Raw genomic sequence first — 12,276 nt, forward strand, 5'->3', positions numbered from 1 at the left:
ATTTACAGTTTTCAGATCATAATATTTGAAAATAAAATATTTGCAGTGTATGAGGGATTGAAGAGTGCTAATGAAGAGCTTTGTTTGAGATAGATAGGTAGTTTTATCCAGAGTATGGGAAGTCTCTGGGGCAGGAATCTATCCCTCCAGCATGTTCTGTTTATTGTGGTGACAAGGTTTAGGTCCCTAGAGCATGTAGCTTGGAGGGATTGGGATTTCTTTAAGTGGAGCATGTCCAACAGCTCTGGGTTTGACATAGCTTTGTATGTTAGGCAGAGATTGCATCTGAGTAGGTGATATACGACGGAGTAAAGCTGGAGTTTGTTTAGACGGTCTGTGTAGGGCATCTTTTTGAGGCTGGTAATCCTCTTTGTGAGGTATTTTGCGGCCTTTACAGTTGTTTTAGATGTCTTGTGAGGTACATACTTAAAGGGGCATTGTACTCTATAATGGGTCTAATGAGTGACGAGTAGAGGGGAACAATGACCTCTTTTTTCCTGGATGAGAAACCTTTTGTGATGAGGTATGCCACATAGAAGGATTTCCTGACAACTGTGGTGATGTGATTATCAAAGGAGAGACTACTGTCCACTTGTGTCCCAAGGTCTCTTATCAAGCTTTTGGTGTTAAGTAGACTACCGCCTATGTGGTAGTTCATGATTACAGAGTTTTTACCAAAAGGGATGAAAATGCACTTTTTAGCATTGAGCTTGAGGCCATGGCTTTGACACCAGACATCTGTCTCAGTGAGGCCCTTTTGTAGGATGTCCACATTGTTAAGAATTTTGATTATGGCTCCTAGTTTGCAGTCATCTGTGAACTTCATTAGCCAAAGACCTTCTGTGTTAGCCTGTACTTCAGTGAAGTAGATACTAAACAGGAGAGGACAAAGGACTGAACCCTGTGGTACTCCACTTGTCACTGGTCTGAAGTTGGATTTGGAGTCTGCTGCTTTCACAGTGTGGGTTCTGTCAGTGAGCCAGTTGGCAACCTGTCTTGTGACATAGGGATTTATACCTAGTTTAGTGAGTTTATCTATAATTCCAGAGTGGTAGATGGTGTCAAAAGCCTTGGCAAGATCTAGATAGTCTGTGTGAACCACCTTACCCACATCTACGGCTTTGGTTGCTTCAAAGAAGTCTATCAGGTTTAGGAGACGTGATCTACCTTTTACAAACCCGAACTGCATGGGGTCGAGAGCTTGGATATTACCAATGTCACTGTTTATATGTTCCATGATGATACCTTCCATAGCCTTGCAGACCAGGCTCATCAGGCTAATGGGGTGGTAGTTCCCAGGGTCCATGGTGGCTCCTCCTTTGTGGAGTGGGATAACCGTCACTGTGCACCATTCAGTGGGCACAAAGCCTGAGGTGAGGCTATGATTGAACATGGTACTTAGGTGAGGTGCCAGTTCGTTCTGTAGTTCATGTAGAAAGCAGCCTGGGATGTTGTCAGGTCCCATGGATGCTGTGTTTTTGGCTTTGGAGAGTGTGTTTTTTACCTGTGCAGCCGTGATTACAGGTACTTTGCATTCTTCCGGTATGGAGATGGGCCCTTTAGGGGATGAGAGGGGGTAAAGTTAGCACTGAACCTATCTGCCAGGATGTTGGCAATATCAGAGCAGATCTAAGTATTGCCATTGAGATTCCTGACATAGCTATAGAATACTTTGTGGCTGTCTTTAGAATCAGTGGTGATTTTGTTTTCATAACTAGCTTTGGAGGATTTTATGAGGGATCTCAGCTTCTTACTGAGGCTGACCAGGGAGTTCCTCCAATCATGGGATTTTACTCTTTTTTGCAACAGTTTCTTTCTTCTGTTGTAGAGTTTGTTTATGGCAGGGGACCACCAGACTGGCTTCCTTTTTTTGGAGGATAGCATCTTGGTTCTGTTAGGGATTGCACGATCCATGCACTCGTGTAAGTGCTTATAAAGTGCATTTGTGTAGGATTCAGCAGTCATACCTCTATTATCCATCAGCATGGGTGTCGTGAAGTTTGCCATTTCTGTCTTAAGAAGCGTGAAGTTGGCTTTGGAGAATTTTAATTTACAGTGGTTTCCCTAATGGGGGTGGGGGGTGGGGGTGGGATGTGGCTATCTAGGGTGATTAGCTTGTGGTCGGATCTGACCAACAAGGAATTGACATCTGGTGTGGATCACTGGTTTCCCATGTTGGTAATGACCAGGTCTAGGATATTGCTGCCCCTGGTGGGGGTGTGGATAAGTTGATCCAAGGTGTTGAAATTTATGAATTCCATAAAACGTTGAGCAGAAGAATTGGTACATAATTAGTTTTCCCAGTTAATGGTGGGGTAGTTGAAATCGCCCATTATTAGGGTGTTAGATTGTACCCTAATATTTTCCACTATATCAAGAAATGAGGAGTGGGAATCCTGGGGCATGGTGGAGGATCTGTAGCAAGCTACAATTTTGATTGCGGTCTTGCCCAGAGTTAGTTGCACTTGGATAATCTCGGATGCATTATGCTGAACAACTAGCCTGGAGGTGTGGATATCCTTAATGAATATTTTAATGAATAGTTATCGCCAAAAAAGCTTTCATTGTTAAAAATATCTTTATAACATAATTTTTGTTTCAAGTTATTTTCCTTTTTAAATATAAAATTAGATATTGTCGTAATCACAAAAGAAAGTTCTGTACAAGAGCATAATATAGACCAGTTACTGAAAATAATATTCTTAATGTGAATAGTTCTTCTATTATATTTCATAACACAGCTAACCTTAATTTGTGACATTTTATTAAGCTTATTGTCACTTGCTTTAGTAAAAATAGTTTGCCAATATTATTATATTCTGAATAGAGTTCATCCATATTAACTTTCAATAAATTAGTATCATACCATCTTTTTTAACAATCTTGTGTCATACTATTAATTTCTGAATGAAAGTTAGTACTGATGCTATTTAGCATAATACCTTTTATAAATCGACTTCACACTACACTACTATAAATATTTCTAGGATGCTTACTTTGAGAGTGTAAATATCTAGCAGCTTGTACTTTTTTTATATGTGATAGCATCTAAAATTCCACTATTAACTAATATAGTCACATCTAAAAAATAATATTAATTATTGATTTTTTTACTTCAAAAGACAAATCTTCAGTGGCATTATGTAGTTAATTAACAAACTGTTGCAGTAGTACTTTGTTAAGTGTCCAAATTAAAAGGCATCATCTACAAAGTGATTATAAAAAGTCACAAACTTTGCTAAAGTCAGAGTGGGGTTATAGATATAATTATCCACCCAGACTGGTAGACTTTGATTATCTTGTGTTAGCCACCAATGTACCCATGGCTACTCTTAATTTTTGGTGAAAAATGTTTATCGTTCAACACTAAAATAAGTTAAATAGTTTGCGTTTTAAGTAGAATAAATTCTTGTAGTTCATCTCCTTCAGACCATGAGTATAATTATCTTAGAAAAACATTTGTATTTTAATAAAACTCTTTGAATATTTTAAAAATGGCTTTAATTTTCAGTCTGTATCACAGTCATATCAGTGGTATATTCTTATGAAATATGAACTAAAATAATTAATAATTTATAGGGAAATGTAATAATTTTCTGTCATTTTTATATTACAACAAAATTCATATATTCTGCATTCTTTGACAGACATGCCCAAATTTCAGATTCTGTTGCCTGCCTGTGTTATCATAGTAGATATCTAAAGCATAATAATAATTGCAGGTGTCATGGGAGGTTGTTTAGATTCCTTGTGTAATTATGTAGACCTTACAGACTGCATTAGCTGGTGTGAGTATAAACATAATTATACATTTCAGTTGTTACATTTTCAATTAGTAAATCATACAATAAACTCTTAATTTTATGTATAACATTGTTAACAAATTTCTTACTAACTCTACTAAAAGTTTCACTATCAGATAAAATGGGTCTATATTATATAGTCGAATAAGCAAAATGTCGACTCACCTTTAATTGACCCATATTTGTCAAAGCTGCACAACACTGAATGGCCAAATCATTGATTTCTTTCAATGGGAAAGACATCGGTAACCCAACAACTCAGACCACATTAAATCAAACACTATGAAAGTGGAGCTTCACACCCCCCCCCAACTAAACATACTAACTCCGAGATAGCACTACAGTCAGGAAAAGGGTGGATTTAAAAGAACGACCAACTAATTTCATTTCCTTAGAAAGAAACTGATGATTTGGCTGTTCGATGTGCAGCTTCGACAAATAGAGGTCGACTAAAGGTGAGTCGACATTCTGCTTCTTCGCGTAAATAATATAGACCCGATAAAAGTTTGTACATATCTGTCAGATACACATCATGATCCATTAACATAGTCATGCCACCCTTATCAGTCTGATTTATTATAATATCTTCCTATTACAAATAAATGTATTGCTCACCCATTGCAAAAAAAAGGAATTAACCATCACTGTGCTGACTGGTATGAAAGTACTAGTTCTTTTAAAAATATATATTATTGTATTTCAGCAGTCATTATAATCACTTTAAATAAAAACTTCAAGTTCAAATTTCTAACAGTCTTAGTGCAGTTAAACAGTCACTTAAATTCCCATTAATAGAGGGAATAAACCTAAGTTGTTTATCTAAGACTTGTAATTTAGCTTTTAATGGCATATATTTAGATGAATTTACAGCAGTATGCCCAAACTTTATCTGCTCATTGCAGACCTGCTCTGTGTTTGTGGTCTTGTGTAATTTTTTTCACTTTTCCCTTCCTTGACTTCTCCCTCAAGACCAGGATTTGTTACACATTTGTTCTTGCACTTTTACTGGTAACTGGAGGGTGGTGTGTTGTGATAATACTAAAAAAAATTATGTTATCATTTAATTATGTTACATTACTAGCTGCTCATTCAAATGATGTACTCTGCTGTGGTTGGCATGCTGAGTTCACATCAGTTGTATTTGAAGTGCCAATCTATTCAATAATGTCATAATGTCTGACTGCTTCACTGCATCCTACTGGGTTATTTATAGAGGTATTCACTTTAGAATTGTTTGTAGCAGTCACAGAGGTCTTAGCAAGTGTATCAGGTGACAAATAAAAATATTGGATAATTTAAAATTATTCCCACTGTAACTTCTTTTTTATTGTAATCAGCTTTTGTTCAAATAGTCTTAATCTGTTCAACATATCATTAAATTCATTATAACCAGACTGAAAATTTAGTGAAGTTACTAATTTATCTTCTAATATGTTAATTTCAGTTGATAAACTATTGCATATTTAAAAAAATAAGTCATTCATAATGTGCATATAACTATTGCTCAGTTGTGAATTTAGCTCTTGCCATTAATAAATCTGGATATTTATTGCCATAGGCTGGCATTTTAGTATGCAAAGACCTCTCAGTACTATACCCATTTCCAGACATGCTAAAAACTGTTAATTGTTACTTACCATTGTAACATTTGTAATTTTGTACCTTATTTTCCAGAAACCATGATTTTTTCAACATGTCATTCAGCATTATTTGTTTGTGTCACTGATATATCACATGTAAACCCAGACAACAGAGTATTATTATGCACCTTTAAAACTATTTAATGAATCCTTTGTAGAACACCTGGGCTGTGTCACCAAATAAGTAGAGTCCATAGTCGGTATGCTGTGTAAAAAGCAAATACAAGAAATACCAAAAAACAAAAAAAAAAAAAAAAAAAAACAGGAAGTTTGCATAGCTGAATAGAGCCCACAAAGTAAAAATAATAGAACTTCAAATAATACATTGAGGGCTCCAAACCCCAAATGGAAGGCCAACATTTTAACAAAGCAAAATTTTCAAGTACAAGACTTTTTTCAATGCACTACAAGACTAAGACCATCAGAAACATTTAAATACTTTCTAAATTCCAATAAAAATTACTTTGAAAAAATCACATGACATGAATTACATATTTAGTGATTTAATTTTGGCAATCGAATTATCAGAATACAAATGGACTAATTGTTTTAGAGCTGATTCTATGCCAGGTTTAAATACAATCAATAGTGTTAAACCAAAACTAAATTGAAATAGAATGTTTTATAAAATGTTGTATCACTATTTCTTCTTATTTATTTATTTTATTCTGGGCTGCACTAAATTTATATATTCATGTCACATGGTATAAATCACAGATCTTTTTTATGAACTGTTTTGGGTAAACCAATTTAAGATCTCATATACAGCTGGTCTATACAGTGTTTCATTTGTCACAGTTCTGCACTTTTTTTTTACATTCTCTCTGAAGGCTGTTTGATCTTTGGACAAAAGCACTGGGGGACAGCTGATGTGTAAAGTAAATGGCTGTTATAAGGTCACTTTTGCTTGATTATTGATATGGTTAGTTGGAAGAGGTCAGTGTGTGTCAAAGAGCTTTATGACCATTATATTTATAAGATTAATTCACAATTAGAGATACTGTATCTTCTTATAAGCAGCACAGTTCACACAGACAGTAAGTACCTTATTATAATTCCCATAATTTTGTTATACCGTGAACTGTCTTTAGAGACCTGATATATATGACCTCTTATACACATCTCGTAAAGAGGGCTTTTGGCCTCTACACAAAGGGATGGTTAAAACTAATGTCCTGAATATACGTGCACTAAGTCTGTTTGCAGTATCACAATAATGAAAACACTGTATGCATTTAAAAAAGAAGGAAATATTTTTAATTTGCAACATGCTGGAGATAGAATGTCATGCTTTCAAGCAGCTAAAGTTATAATCAAATTTAGAGGTATGTTGCACTAGAAGTTCTATGGTTGGAATTGCAGTTCTAAGTGTGCCTTGTACCTGAATGCCCTGTTATTACCCGAAAGTTGAAATCCCAAAGGAGGACAAAGATAAGAGTTTTGCCCTGAGTTTATGCACCGTTAACTACCAAGTTGATGTTTTGCATTATATTCCACTTTCATTGTGGGCGCTGTGGTGAACTCCTGTGCAATACTATAAGTAATACAATAGCCTAAAATACTATTTTATTGAGTTATCAGTATACCAGAAGTAAAATGTCTTTACATTTCACCAGAAAAAAATATACAATTTTTCATTGTAATATGTTTTTGTCTACAATGCCACACTTTCAGGTTGCTGAAGCTTTGGGGTCATATGTAAAGGTGTGCTGTGCTTAGAGGTATTAAGATTACAATTGCAGACTTTAGCATGTTTTGTAGCTGAACACATTATTTTCACTACCAGAAACTTTCACAAATCTCATAGGGCTACAGAGATATGCCTTTTGAAAGTCTGGTCCTGACAGATTTAATTAATGTGCCTTTACTGCCACAAACTTACATTTTGTATTATACTCTGTTTTATTGTGGGTATTACAATGGACTTTTGTATAGAGTTTTGAGTACAAAAAGGACCTACAATACTTCTTTGCTGACTTGCCAAGACATCAGAAGTAAAAATCCTATTATTTTTTTGATGTATACCCCCCAATTTAGACTCATGCTCAGTAAGCTGCATTATACAAATATAACGTTGTACATATCATTACAGCTGAAGCCACCAGCTTAGCATATTTTGAAAGCATTTCTACAGTATTCTGAGAAGTTCACTGTATTACTTTGTGCAGGTAAAAGAAATTATCTTTTTTTGCTAGGTGACACTAGTGGTTTATGCAGCCAAATGGATGATTTAACTTTGGCATTTGTTTCACAAAAATGTACATTTTGTATTTTTTCAACCTGACAAATTCAGTCTGTATCACAGTCATATCAGTGGTATATTCTTATGAAATATGAACTAAAAATAATGGTAATTCTAGGGAAATTTAATAATTTTCTGTCATTTTTATATTACAAAAAATTCATACATTCTGCATTTTTTGACAGACATGCCTAAATTTCAAATTCTATTGCCTGCCTGTGTTATCATAGCAGATATCTAAAGCATAAATGTTTACATTTTTACATAGCTAAGTGCCCCACTTGCTGTTCAACCCTCCAGCCTTCAGCAATGTCTCGTGCCTCTGAACACACTGTGGTTTCTTTAAAGCTGTAGAATCTCTAGTAGTGACATCACAACATATCACTTATTGATTGTGAGGGTGTTTAGTATAGTTGTGAGATCACTAGATGTCATTATTTGATTGTGAGGTTGTTTTGAAAAATGATACCTTCTAGTCTTACATGCCTGATAATGTTACAGGAGCTAAAACACTGCTCATCTCAGTGTGAGTGAAAAATGGATTTTATATCTGGACAAATAATTCAAGTAGTAGTCATAGGCATCAAACAGCTTGATGAAAAAATGTAGACATCCAAGTGCTAACTAAGTAACCATCTACCTTAATGACATGACAACAGCTGCCTATGCAAGACATAATCACATGACATTCTGCATGTACTCTAGCCTTATGGGACTCTTAAAGACAGGCTGCACTTTGCATTACAAATGGAGTAATATGAGTTACATGTCATCTAACATTCAGGCTAAAAGAGTCAACACGTAGGACGAGACTGAAGGAAAGGCTCTCTACTCTAAATGTATGTTTAATATCAATATGTGGCATACATCACAAATGAGGACAGTCAGAAAAGAACTTACTGAAACTAATACACTGGCTGAGAGTGTAAAATATGAATGTAAAAGATCAGACTGACAAAGTAAAATGAAAGTGTTGGAATTAATGCAAGTATAGAAATGAATTATATAAGACAATATTAATATATTAAAAGACTTAATAGTAACCACACTAAATATGTTAGCATGTTTTATACTGCTTCTGGCTTGGTAATATTGAAAATTATTTTAATTCTCTGTTGTTGTCTTAGTTACTGGGTTTGGGAATTGTTATTTTACACAGGAAACACACTTAAGTCTTAACACCGGGATGCATTGCTATGAAGATGAATGTATTATATCATTATGAACCTACATGCATACATACATTCTTACATACATATATATATACACACATATACACAGATATATATGCATCATCTGAGCATATGCACACACACACGCGCGCACACACACACACACGCACACACACACACACACACACACACACACACACACACACACAGACACAGACACAGACACAGACACACACACACACACACACACACACACACACACACACACACACACACAGACACACACACACACACACACACACACACACACACACCATTTAACAAAGAGTAACAAATGGAATATCGATTCCATGATCCCATCTCCATAGACTGAGTGATCTCTGAATGGTTTTACATTTATCCACCGTACTGCATGATGACATCAGTGTAAGTGATCCCATGAAGGATGATTGTCTTATTCCCAGAATTAGGCAGCCATGGAATTAGTATACACACACACACACACACACACACACACACACACACACACACACACACACACACACACACACAAATGTATATATGATTTCAAATGCTATGTATGTGTGTGTGTGTGTGTGTTTGTGTGTGTGTGTAATGTATATATATATATATATATATATATATATATATATATATATATATATATATATATCTATCTATCTATAGGTTTACTATCAAAAAATCAAAAATTAAAAAAAAAAGTGTATGAATGTTCGAATTTTAACATCAGAAATGAACATTTCCGTATGTCCCTAATGTCAAAAACAGCTGTTAATTGTCAAAAATGTCTCTCGCGACATTTTCGACAATTAACAGCACTCCCACCCTTCCCTTAACTCCCTACCTAACTAGCCTAAACTCACATCTATGCAGGGCAAGCCCCTGCATCCCCTAGGGGCTGCACCCCCCACACCCCCCCAACTTAATATTCCAACTCCGAGATCACACTACAGTGAGGAAAGGGATGTATTTCATGAGCGAACATTATAATTTCGAATGCACAGTCCATTCGCAATGATAACGTTTGCTCACATAACCTGCCGAACTATGAAGTGTTTGAACATATATTGTTCGAATACTTCATAGCTGTGCAATTGCACGGCGACATTTTGATAGTAAACCATATATATAGACAATATATAGACATATCTATATGTATGTATATATATATGTATATGCAATACGACAGATTGAATACACCCAATATCAACATGCAAAATGCTAACATCGACACACCACTTATTATACATTGAAAAACAACCGTGGTGCATGCAAAACTTAAAATTAAAAATACAAATAAAAACTTCATTTTTTTGCAGGGGGCAAGCAAGAAAAAAAGGGGTTAAGGGCATATTCTCCAACCCTGGGAATTATATAGTTCTAGACAACTGCCAACCAGCTGTTTAGTTGATCATAAACACGTGGTTAAATAACAGTCAACCAAACAGACACACTCTCGACCTTTTACAGGGAACCCATATATATCTATAGGGGTACGTATCACTTCCCCTATAACTCATTTCACCTAAAACTCATTTCTCTGACAAGTAGTACAATAAGGCAAATCAAAGGTATATGTCCTTTTCCCCACTGTAGTGCAATCCTGGTGTTAGTATATATAGTAAGGGGGGGTGTGGGGGTGCAGCCCCCCACATTGGGGGGTGTGGGGGGCATAGTGATCTCTCTGCAATCAGAACAGCGAAAAACTATGAAAGACAGTACCAGCTGCTTTGACTTTTCCACTTTGGTAATACTTTATGCATTTGTTTTATTTTTGCTACAGATCCCCCACCATGCCCCAAGATTCTCACTACACCTTTCTAAACATACTGGAAAATATTAAGATACAACCTAATACTGGGAGATTTCAACTACCTTGCCATTAACTGGGAAAACTACTCGTGTACCAACACCTTTGCCCAACGGTTCTTGGAATTCATAAATTCCAATGCCCTGGATCACCTAATCCTTAGTCCCACCAGCAGCTCCAATAACCTAGACCTGGTCATTACCAACATGGGAAATCAATGCTCCACACCTATGGTCACCCCTTGTTGGTCAGGTCTGACCATAAGCTAATCACCCTTGACATCCACATCCCACCCCCACCCACAGTAAGGAAACCTCTGTAAAAAACTTCTCCAAAGCCAACTTCATGCTACTCAAATCAGAAGTGACAAACTTCATGACACCCATACAGATGAAAACTGAAAGTTCGACTGCTGACTCCTACACTAAGGCACTGTATGAGCGCATCCACTTGTGCATGAATCGTGCCATCCCAATAGAACCGAGATGCTCTTCTGCAAAAAAGGAATCTAATCTGGTGGTCCCTTGCCATAAACAAACTTTACAACAAAAGGAAGAAACTGTTGCAGAAAAGAAGAAAATCCCAGGATGCAAAAAACTCTCTTACCAGCCTCAGTAAGAAGCTGAGATCCCTCATAAAATCCTCCAAAGCTAGTTGCGAAAATAAAATTGTCAAAGATTCTAAAGGCAACCACAAGGCATTCTATAGCTATGTCAGATGGCAATGCTCAGATCTGCTCTGAGATACAACAGAATGGCATTAAATATACTAATTCCAAGGATATTGCCAATATCCTGGCAGATCGATTCAGTGCAAACTTCACCCCCCTCTCACCCCCTAAAGGGCCCATCTCAATACTGAAAGATTGCCAAATTCTGGTAATAACGGCCACACAGGTAAAAAATGCACTTTCCAAAGCTAAGACTACAGCATCCATGGGACCAGATGACATCCCAGGCTGTGTACTACATGAACTACAAAATGAACTGGCACCTCACCTAAGTGTCATGTTTAATCATAGCCTCACCTCAGGCTTCGTGCCCACTGAGTGGCACACAGCTACAGTTATCCCACTCCACAAGGGGGGGATCCACCTTGGATCCCAGAAACTATCATCCCATCAGTCTGATGAGCCTGATCTGCAAGGCCATGGAACGTATTATCATGGAACTTATAAACAAAGACATTGGCAACCTTCAAACACTAGACCCCACACAGATTGGGTTCATGAAGGGGCGATCTTGTCTCCTGAACCTGACTGACTTCTTTGAATCAGTCTCCAAAGCAGTGGACAAGGGTAAGGTGGTCCACACAGCCTATCTGGACCTCACCAAGGCCTTCAACACCATCCTCCACTCTGGAATCATAGATAAACTTACTAAGCTGGGCATTAATCCCTACGTCACTTGATAGGTTGCCAACTGGCTTACTGACAGAACCCACACTGTAAAAGTAGCCGACTCCAAATCCATCTCCAGGCAAGTGACAAGTGGAGTACCTCAGGGTTCAGTCCCAGGACCGCTCTTGTTTGGCATCTACTTCTCTGAAGTACAGGCCAACACTAAGGGACTCTGGTTAACAAAGTTCG

The sequence above is a fragment of the Protopterus annectens genome, chromosome 11.part0 (genome assembly GCF_019279795.1).
Source record: "Protopterus annectens isolate FY-2018-M chromosome 11.part0, PAN1.0, whole genome shotgun sequence".
NCBI classification, from domain to species: Eukaryota; Metazoa; Chordata; order Ceratodontiformes; family Protopteridae; genus Protopterus; species Protopterus annectens.